Below are 11,113 nucleotides of genomic sequence, written 5' to 3' on the forward strand. Positions count from 1 at the left end.
GTTTTGTAATCCAATCACTTTACAATCTTCATGATTCAACCTTTGCCCTCCTATCTTTCCTCTCTCAAAGGGTGCACGGACCATTCTCTCTGAGCAACTACCCGAAAATCGATTTCCTAAAGTCTCTTTTCTTCTCTTCAATAACTTTAAACCAAAATCAAGTGAATAACTTCACTTTGATTCCTGCACCTCTTGGCTTCGTTTCTAATCCAAGAAGGCTGACAAATGATAAATCAGGTAGAGATGGGAATGATACTGGTCAAACAAAATGTATATGTCAGATTCCGTCATTGGATGTTTCCAAACTTGTATCCCCTTCGCTTTCTCTTAACTGAACAAGGTTGTACAGCTGGAAAGGATGCCATGAAAAACTACTAAAGATAAGTAAGTATTTGATAAACATTCCTTGTTGAGAAGGATCAACCCAAGGCACGCAAGCCCTAGTGGAGATCTTGGCACAAAACTTGTGAATGTGACGTAAGGAGAGTGCGCCTAAGAAAGCCTTTATATTATGCCCCTGACCATAGATCGTTACCAACAGAGGACTGGGCAGTTGATATCAAAATTCCATATTCCAAATTCTCAGCTTTCCTTCGCTAATCAAGCGCGGGACGTACTACTGATTGATTCCAGACCAGTTTGACCGGGGAAGAATAGAACGGAAAACAAGCAAAGCGAATTCCAATTATTCGAGATCTAGGGATAGATCATTGAGCTAAATAGCGGAAATGAGACCTAAAGCACCGACGCTTGTCCGCTGACTCCTCTATTTATAGATTGATATTCTATGATGGACGAAAGCAAGCCTCGAACTCTAGTAGTCGAGCCCTATGAGAGCTAAGCTCCTCTTTTGGCTTAAGAAAGATGATCGTAAAAATGAGATCTTTCATCAGCCAGGCCAAACCAAGTGACATACTCCAGATGAGTGGCCGATCCCAATTTATGGAGAAGATCCAGATCCAGATGAGCTCCGAGTCATAGCCTATGCGAGCCTTACCAGAGCTCTTGTACATTTTTCAGTTTCCCTATGAGAGATTCGGTCGAAAAGGCCTATTTGAGAGACTTGTTCTCGGTATAAATAGAAATACCCTTAAAAAGAGCTTGAAGAGGTACTATAAACATGAGGAGGGCATAGTGATTTACAACCACCCTCACTCCGAAAAGGAAAGAGAGAGCTCAGAGGGCAAAGGAAGTTTTCTTTCAAGTCATGAAGCTTGTCGTTCAGGAGGTTGCACGACTCTCTTAGTTGGATATATTTCATACAAATGAAGAAAGAGGCCTCATTCGAGAAATGGGTTTGGACTTTACCACCAAATGGTTGGCAGTGATACGAGATTCAGCCAGTTTCATTGGGTGCTTGTCCCAGATAAGGTATTGGACCATAAAAGGAAGGCTTGGAGAGGTAAGCTTATGGGGAAAGCTTATCTCTATACTTTCAGAAAGGTGACAAAGGTTAATCGACTAGAATGGTGGGTCGATAAGACGATAGAGAAGATAGCTCACCTAGTACTACCTTTCTCGAAGGAGTGAGAGAAAAGAAAAGCGGAAGCTATTGTTCCCTGGGCAGTTTGAATGGAGAGAAAGGAGCTCCTTGAAGTTGGGGATCCTTGTTGTCTTTATTCATTCGTTCCAGAAAGATAACTCTTAACAAAAAAGCAACGCTGGAACTACTCAATATCAATAGGAAGCTAGAAATCTATTGACAAAATGCATGCCAAGACGATCTCTATGGAAGGGCTATTTTGTTGATGCATTCCTCTTGAGAAAGTGTTTTTTTTTTTTAATTCTCCAACTCCGGATGAGTTTGAGGCCACTGGCACCTTTTTTGAATACTTTTTTTTTTGTTGCGCTCCTATCTCTAACTCTAAAGGGTGAGGGTGGCGGCTTTCTTGTGGTAGTAATTGCGAACACATTCCATTTCTTTTTTGAGGATTTGTTCCCTGTTCCTGCGGCTGAGAAGCCTCAAGCTCCACCCCACCATACTCACACTCACCTCTTAATCTAGAAAAAAGCTCTTTCCCCTTAATATTAATATAATAATTAAGGCTTGCTTAAGAACCGACGGAATTGAATTGTCCAATCCTATCTTTCTTTGACGTTAGTCTGGAGCGGGAGAAACTTCTACAACAAATTCAGACTAAACTCAATCACTTGGTCGGGGGGTTTAGGAGGTCTTTTTGAGTGCATGTTTATCATATCGAAAATCGGCTTTCATCTTATTTTTCGGAAATCCAGTCATACTATTCCACTTTAGCTAATGATGAAAGAGAATCTGGATTTGTCTACAGATGATGATAATGTCCACTCCTGGCTCTATGCGCTTAACGAAAAGAAACTCTCTAGATTAAGATTTAGAAAAAAATTGCCTTCAAAATTAATCAGTATCCTTTAAGTTTAAGTGAGTTAGGGGGTGGCTTTGTATAGTAGGTTGCGCCAGACCGTCGACGAATAATAGGTATGCCCACTCCAAGCAGAGTTAGTGAGCCGTCTAATAGGCAGCCATTTTGTGCGGTTCAGGGAGCACTTGAGTCAGCCGCAGGCGCTCGACAGCGTCTTGACCCCCATCCAATTTTTGGGCCAATTTCCCCTTCGTACTACCAAAAAATGAGATTCTTGTCGAATCCGAGTTTCCTGCTCCAACCATTACCAAACTAATAAATATTTCATTTAGTACTTTAGGTGCTTATGTTGCGTATAATGTAAATTCCGTAACGGATAAATTCCAATGAGCCTTTCAAACTAGTACTTTTTGTAATCAACTCTATATCTTCTTCAATAAACGCTGGTTTTTCGATCGAGTTTTGAATGGCTTGCTAGTCAAATCATTCCTGCATTTCGGATATGAAGTCTCATTCGAAGATTTAGACAAAGGTACTATTGAGATATTGGGCCCTTATGGTATCTCATACACATTTCGACGATTGGCCAAGCGAATGAGTCAACTTCAAAATGGATTTGTTGTGCGAATAGTGCGTTATGACCCGTGGCCGCCTGCCTGGTAGGGACGGCTCCTCCGTTGCGGGTAAACGAGAAACCCGAATTTATGAACCCGAGGAAAGACTGCACAACAGTAGTATGGAAGTTAAGATCGGAGCTTTTTGTAGTGCTAGCAAGAATGCAAGTGAATGAGTCCCATCCCCTAGTGAGTGAAGTGCTTATGCCCCTTTAGAGATAGAGGTGAGCAAAAGAACTCATTCTTCAATTTTAAGATCCTTAGATTCAAAAATAGAGTCTCTTTACTTTCTATTAGATTAGTAGTCAAGCATTAACGCCCTACAACTAGTATAGTATAGCATAACAGCCATATTCAATTACCTTATTATTATTAAATAAAAGGGGCACGCTAGCGATGAGGTTAGGGGGCTGAGAAGCTGTTGCTTGCTATCTACTTCGTGAGCCTTCACTGCCCCGATCTATAACTTCCATTCTTTCGTCCGTCCACGAGGCTATAGAAAGAGAGAAAGGGACGGCTATCTAGCTGGAGTCGTTTTGGTTGTATGCCACGAGGTCCCTATGGACAAGGGGATAAGTGAATCATCGCTTTTGGGCATAGGCAGCCGTCTACCATCTATCCCATTGCATTCCATTGTCTCGTATTGTACTATACCATAACAAACCAAATAGATCTATTGAGAGAGAGAAAGGGATAAAACTCTAATTATATATTCTTTTTATGTTGATAGGGATCCCTATTCATTCCTAGATTCCCGGATTAATTGACCCTGCCTAACTAATGGTAGTGGTCTAGGGAGCGCAATTGCTAGAGCACGGGAGAATGAAGAGTAATGATTTTAGCAAGAGCAGCCAGATTGACTACTATACTGAGTCTAGTGACTACTAGAGTAGAGTTAAGTCAAAAGGCATGGTATAGAAGCCTTTTCGAGCGAGCCTCTAGGATCTCCTGTAAATCCCATTGATGTGGTAAAGGGAGGATATTAGGGAAAGCAGTGAGTGGGGATTTCCCTACAGAAAGCCAGATGAGGGAAGACCTTCACGTCCGGTTCGGAGAGCGGGGATATCCCGACCCAACTATCATTATGCCTTTGTAATGTTACTTGGTTCAACTCTATTTGTGACCTTTTCTCATATGTGGGACTCTCTATCTTCTTAGGTAGATAATTGATCGTCTTTCATTTGGATAGTGAGTCATTTTTATAATAATAAGTCAAGTCAAGAATAATAATAGAACATGAGGAGTTTTCCAGGATGGCTTGGTAAGCAAGCAATCCATTATGTAGGCGCCAACTCCCAGTCCTTTCTCTTCTTTCTTTTTTTGAAAGGACGCTAATGTCAATAAATGCCCACCTATGTTTCATTAGTCAGATAACAAAGCAAAACAATGGATTGAAGCAATAAGAGTGAAAAATTAAAATGTTTTTACTTCTTTTTTTGTTTGAATTCCCCCAAAGGAGTAATACCTCGACAGATTTTGTAATAAATAGGCTCGACGGCAAAGTGCACAAATCCGCCAAGATTAGACTAAGAAATTGTAAACCTTTATAATAAAGAAAAGATCCTCAAGCTTAAAACTAAGAAACTGAGGCCAGTATTGCATCATCTGGAAATACTCACCCGTTAGGTACGGACAATTATTTTTGGAAAAGTTTTTTAGGGATTGATACCGAAATAGACTTCCCGAACTTGGACTTGAAAAATTTTTATCCTTAACAATCTGCAAATCTTCTATAAGAATCTTTGTTGTTGGTGAAATCCATTATTAAAGAATCTTCCCAGTTATCCATGGCACTTAGGAAAACAAAAGATGTTCCGAAGGTTGTTATTTTGCCTTACCTTATTAGATTAGGGGCGATGGATTGTATTCAAGACAAGAGGCTCAAGCGAAAGGCTTTAAGGCATAGCTGGCTTTTTGTTGTTTGTAGAATACTCATGCTTGTTTTTCTTTCTTTGGGGGTGAGGGCATAAAAGACAGATAGTTCGGCCAAAAAGGTTTGTAATTTCTTGAGGAAGAAGGTGAAGACAAGAATGGTTGTTTATTGTTCGACCGTCCAATCCGATACTCTTTTTTACTGGCCAGTTCGAGCATTTCCTAACTGACTGCATTGAATCTACTCGACGGTTTCGAAATGAGCAGTAAAGGTAGAATCTCACGAAATAAAATAATAGTCAAAAGTGCAATTGTTCATGTCGCTTCGTCGATTCCATTGAGCCTCCTTCCTTAAATTGTTTTTTCTTATGTCTCTTATTCCAATGATTGACTTAACCTAAAAAGTCCTTGAATCCCCTCGTGAATCTAATAAATAGTCATTTTTTAGTGATGATGAGTTGTTCGGGTAGAGAAGCATGGATTGAATATCAAGGAAGATCACTCACCTAAAAAAGCCTTTCTTCCACCCTTGGTGGATGTCTAACCAGGAAGAGATATACATGTCAGCTAGCTAAAGAACCTGAATTAATCTCCAGTGCCTGTGGATTCAAAATGGATTTTTCAATATAGTTTCTTAACCTAGAAAGATTCAAATAATATTGAATGCGGGAAGAAAGAGGCTAATAGTCCTGGGTTCCTTGCCTATCCTACAGAAGATTAATCTACATTAGCAATGGGGGTAGAAATGGTGAATTGTTAAGTGGTCTTATGAAACGATACAACAATTTGCCCCTATCATGTAAAGGTTGCCCTTATAGCTTATGGGGGGCACACTCGCTGGAAGGCAGACCCATTCGAGAATAAGCAATACCTGCTCCGCTAGCTGTCGCGATGAAGTGGGAACCCATTTGTGGCACCTACCAGGGGATAGAGTTTTTAGCCAAATTATTAATTCAAGGTTGTGGTTTACATATTCATATATAGAGGATGTTCTTGCTTTGATCGAAAATCTTTTTTCATTAAATTAAGTAAGTCACAACACATTCATTTGTTGATGGATGAGAGGCAAAGCAGGAGCCCAGAGCATGTGCCAGTGAGGGAATAATGGAGCAAGCAATAGGAAATAGCACGAGCACCGCCGAATAAATGCGGTCAAAAGTGATGCCTCGCAGCATGGAATGTTATCACTTAGGGCGACGCTTCCTTTGAAATGAACTCTTCCATAACTGCTGATTTGTGAACTAGTATTTGTTTTCAATACGAGACAATGTCTTCGAGACAAGAATGGTCTAAAGAGTATACCCATTACCAATCCATCTTTGTAGTTGCTATAGTGATAGATTCGAGAGGTACACCACTAGCATCAATGCTGACCTGGCTTTTTACCTACCTAATTATTTTTCGATTTGGCAAGAAGACCTAACAGAACAAAGCCTTTATAGGAAACCAGGATTGTAGTTAGCCCTCTTGCTCTTAGATTCCTCCTTCATGTAATAAGGATTCAAATCAAATGAATTACAACTAAGAGCTACAAGCAGATAAGCATAGGATAAGTAGTAACTATCTGTAGAAGACTGCTTTCAATGGCCTTAGAAAACTACCAGCACAGGAAGGAAGTAAAGCTATATACTACTAGAAAGAGATGGCTAGATATAATAGATTCTAATTCATCCTAGCTTGATATAACCTTTAGGAAGGAGATTGCTAGTCCTATAGAAGAGAGACTAGAAATCCAGAACTAAGATCGAAAAGCAGATAAGCATATAGAGGAGAAGGCGACTTAGAGAGAAATGACACTCGAATTGATAAGATGTGTTTGTGCCTGTATTTCACAGCGATCGAACCTTGGCATTATCTGTTACCAAGGCAAACGTCATGTGGTGAGGGAAAGAACCAATTTGATCAAACACATGTTATCGATACCATTTCTCAAGGGTCGGATTGAAAAATGGAATTTTGCCTTGTCAGAGTTTTCATTCAATTATTTACCGATCAAAGGGTATGAATTTTTGTTAAATCATCCATTGGACTTAGGTAAGCAGTTGTCCGATCAGGATAATGGAGAGGTCATGCATCTGACCACAACTCCATGGCAAATGTATTTCAATGGCTCCAGTATGCAAGGTGGCATGGGAGCAGGTCTTGTTTTTTTCTCTCCTCATGAATGGTCTAGTTTCTCACCATTCATATCGGCTTAATTTCCCATGCACAAACAACGTAGCTGAGTATGAAGCCTTGCTTATCGGATTAGGACTAGCTGCGGCAATGGGCATGCGATCCATCCACGTTAAGAAGGGTGATTCTCAGCTGGTAGTGAGACAAGTCATCGTTGAGTATGAGGCAAAGCAGCACCCATACACAAAAAGAGCCCTAGACTCGATTCGTCGAGTTTGATAAAATTAAGATTGACCATGTACCTAGAAGGGAAGGCCAATGTTGAGGCTAACACAATAGCCTAGCTATTTTCGACATTTGAGATTTCCTAATTGAACAACTAAATAAACAAAAAAGGACGATTCCAATAGCATTCCAGAAAACTTTTGACTCTTACATAATGGAGCCAGAAGAAGATTGGGCAAGAGTGAAACACCCCTCATCAGGTACTTGTCCGATCCTTCTAAAGAAACTCCCAGGTCAGTAAAATAACAAGCTTTGAATTATGCTTTGATTGATGGAATATTGTATCGGCGTGGAAAAGATAGACTGCTCCTCAAGTGTGTGTGTAAACAAGAAGCCAATCAACTTATTGGTCTTATGGTATATCTCAGTATCGAGGATGATACCAAAGATCTGTATTTGTTTATAAACTCTCCTGGCGGGCAATGAGTGGAGTTCTCTCCCCAGCTAGACCAGAGTTAAAAGAGTGTCAAGCCATTGTACCGATAGGTACAGGAGCGTAGCCACTTGAACACATGAGAGGAGCAAACCCAAAAGCAAAGTCCAATAACGAGAACCGTGCACGCAATGTATTGAACTGAATAAAGCTGAGCTTAGGTAGGCTAGAGCCACTCTCAAAGTGTGAGCTCATAAGCTATTGGTTCTCTATCCAGGTCCATTCACACTTTGTCTTCAGTGACCTGAAACCAGACTATCGGGCATGAACTTAGAAAGGGCTTTTTCATCAGGATGGCCAGGTTTGGAACCCTATTTATACAATATATAAAAAATGCCTTTCCTTTTAAATGACAACTACCTCTTCCTACTGCGAGGGCATTGCACGAAAACAAACTGACCCCCACCCGATAAAGAGGAAACTCAGTACCAAATGCTTGGCAATCCTTGGTAGAGCTTATTTATGATTTTATGCCAAACCTGGTAAATGAACAAATAGGTGGTCTTTCCGGAAATGTTAAACAAAAGTTTTCCCCTTGCATTTCGGTTATTTTTACTTTTCCGTTATTTCGTAATCCCCGGGGTATGATACCTTATAGCTTCATAGTTACAAGTCATTTTCTCATTACTTTGCGTCTTTCATTTTCTCTTTTTATTGGCATTACTATAGTGGGATTTAAAAAAATGGGCTTCATTTTTTAAGCTTCTTATTACTCGCAAGAGTCCCATTATCGTTAGAACCTTTTTTAGTACTCCTTGAGCTAATCCCTCATTGTTTTCACACATTAAGCTCAGGAATATGTTTATTTACTAATATGATGGCCGGTCATAGTTCAGTAAAGATTTTAAGTGGGTCCGCTTGGATTATGCTATGTATGAAGGATCTTTTATATTTCATAGGAGATCCTGGTCCTTTATTTATAGTTCTTGCATTAACCGGTTTGGAATTAGGTGTAGCTATATCACAAGCTCATGTTTCTACGATCTCAATCTGTATTTACTTGAATGATACTACAAATCTCCATCAAAGTGCTTATTTATTTATAATTGGACAAAAGCAAGGATAGTTGTAGACTACTGAGTTCACGAGGTAAGACTCAGAGGACATAAGACTTCTTGTTCAAGCCAAAAAGATTTTCGACTGGATGTTCCTACCCTACCATGCCTGTCCTTTTACCTTACCTTAAGAAAAAAGAGGAGGTATGAATCGTGGGAAAGAATGCAAGAAGTGTATGATACAACAGGTAACCTTAAAGAGTGGCGGCAAACCTCTTGGTTGATCAACGTGAGTGAACTGTGCTTAGATGCTTCGTAAAACCGCACTGATCCACCAGAGGAGCTGATAGATGAGTAGGCTTCCTCTCTATCAAAGAAAAGAGCGAGAGGGACTGACTAGACGGCTGTCAACCAGCTTTAAAGGTTGCAAAGCCTTTAGAGAACCCCTGAACAGAAGAACAAAAAGAAGGAATTAGGATCATCGAGATGAATCTAGAAAGATGCGCTTCCTCCTGGATTCTCCCCGAGTTCCATACGGAGCATACGCCCAGTTCAAGAATGGAATCGAGGATGAAAACAACGGATAGAGCGGCACTTTTCAAGGGAAAGCCCTAAATGTGTCATACTGAACAAGCGAGTCATCGATCCAGGGAAAGAAAAGGACCGCCTTTGCTTTGAAAAAAAAGAACTCGCTAGGCCTTCAGAACAAAGGCGATTCTGTTCATGTTTCAGACGATCTGGCTAATTCTATTTCGATCTTATTTTCTTCTATTAGAAAGGCGTAAAGGCGAACCTATAGGCCTGTTTAGCGCCTTTCCAAAGTAAACCTAATATATACATATGTACTATATATATATGTATGTATGTATGTATGTGTGTGTATATATACATATGTACTATATATATATGTATATACATATATATATCTATATATGTATGTACATATGTATACATACATACATATATCTATATAGATATGTATATATGTATACATATGTACACACACACACACACACACACACACACATATATATATATATATATATGTATGTATGTATATATATATGTATGTATGTATGTATGTATGTATGTATGTATGTATGTATGTACGTACGTACGTACGTACGTACGTACGTACGTGTGTGTGTGTGTGTGAGAGAGAGAGAGAGAGAGAGAGAGAGAGAGAGAGGTTTTAAATAAGGAATGTGTGGTTTAAAAGTATGGAGAAATTGAGTTTACATATAAAATGTTTTATTGTATAAATGTGTAGTTGAAGATAAATATGAGAATTAAAGAGTTTTCTTTTAAATGGAGACAAACATGAACTAAATAGTCTCCTTTAAATTTTTAATATCAGCATTATAAGGCTTAACTATTGCCAAATTAAGAACTATTGCCTAATTAAGGACATCAATTAGAAATGTAGCCCACTTAAAAAGTCTGTCATGATTTGCAAATTATGTTGGGAACAATACATAACTCATATATATAAAAATTGCATTTTTAATTTAACAAATTTGTTATATATATAGTTGATATTTATTATCCCGACCCCACTTACTACCACCAAATTAATAATATCCCACCCCACCTCATCCCATCTTGTGGACCCTCTCCGCCCAGTCCAGAAATCTTCAAAAATTCAAATATCTCTATACTTCCACCTAGACAAACCCAACCTCACTATACCTCAATGTAGAAAACTCCAAAAATTAAAAATGTTTTCTCTTTCTATATACATTTACAGACTCAAATAATTTTACAAATAGTGATGGTGGTGAGATGGCATTGTGTTTAGAAAATATATCTACATGATGGTGATGATGGTACATTGCAGGTGTTAAAAGTACATTGGAGTTTATATGTTTAATGGTTGTGGGGGGAAAAGATGGTAGAAACGTTTTGAGTACCATATAGTGGTGGTAGTGTTGCGTTGTAGTTGACAAAATTTGTGACCACCTGTGTTATATGTGACCAGATATACTGTTTGTGACCATACTTATGTTTTCTGTGGCTAACTGTGACCAAATCGTCTATGACCAAGTCAATCTAATTTGTGATTGCATGTAACTAAATCACTGACATGTATTATCTATGACTAATTGTGACCAAATATGTATTCAGTGTGACTATTTATGAGCAAATCAATCTAATTTGTCACAGATAGTTACAATGAAGATAGAATTGGTCACACTCAGTCTTAATAAATACAACTTGGTCATAGAGAGTCACCACCAAAAATCTGCACACACCAAATACCAACACCACAATCCACAACCACTAACCACCACCATCACCACTGTAATGTACCACCACTACCAACAAAATCCACCACAACAATCACCATCATCATCACTTCTACCTTAAAGACTGCCATCAATCACAAATCTTAACCACAAAATTTCACAAGCCAACTAATTTGTTTTAATTATCCTAAATCTAAAAGCGATGAATAGATGG

General features: G+C 39.0%; 1 pseudogene; it reads left to right on the plus strand.

Annotated features, from left to right (window-relative positions):
• Positions 1 to 1,314: 1,314 nt before the first annotated feature.
• LOC111400463 lies at positions 1,315 to 4,564 on the plus strand (annotated as a pseudogene).
• Positions 4,565 to 11,113: the final 6,549 nt, after the last annotated feature.

This window comes from Olea europaea, chromosome 10, assembly GCF_002742605.1.
Source record: "Olea europaea var. sylvestris chromosome 10, O_europaea_v1, whole genome shotgun sequence".
Lineage (NCBI taxonomy): Eukaryota > Viridiplantae > Streptophyta > Magnoliopsida > Lamiales > Oleaceae > Olea > Olea europaea.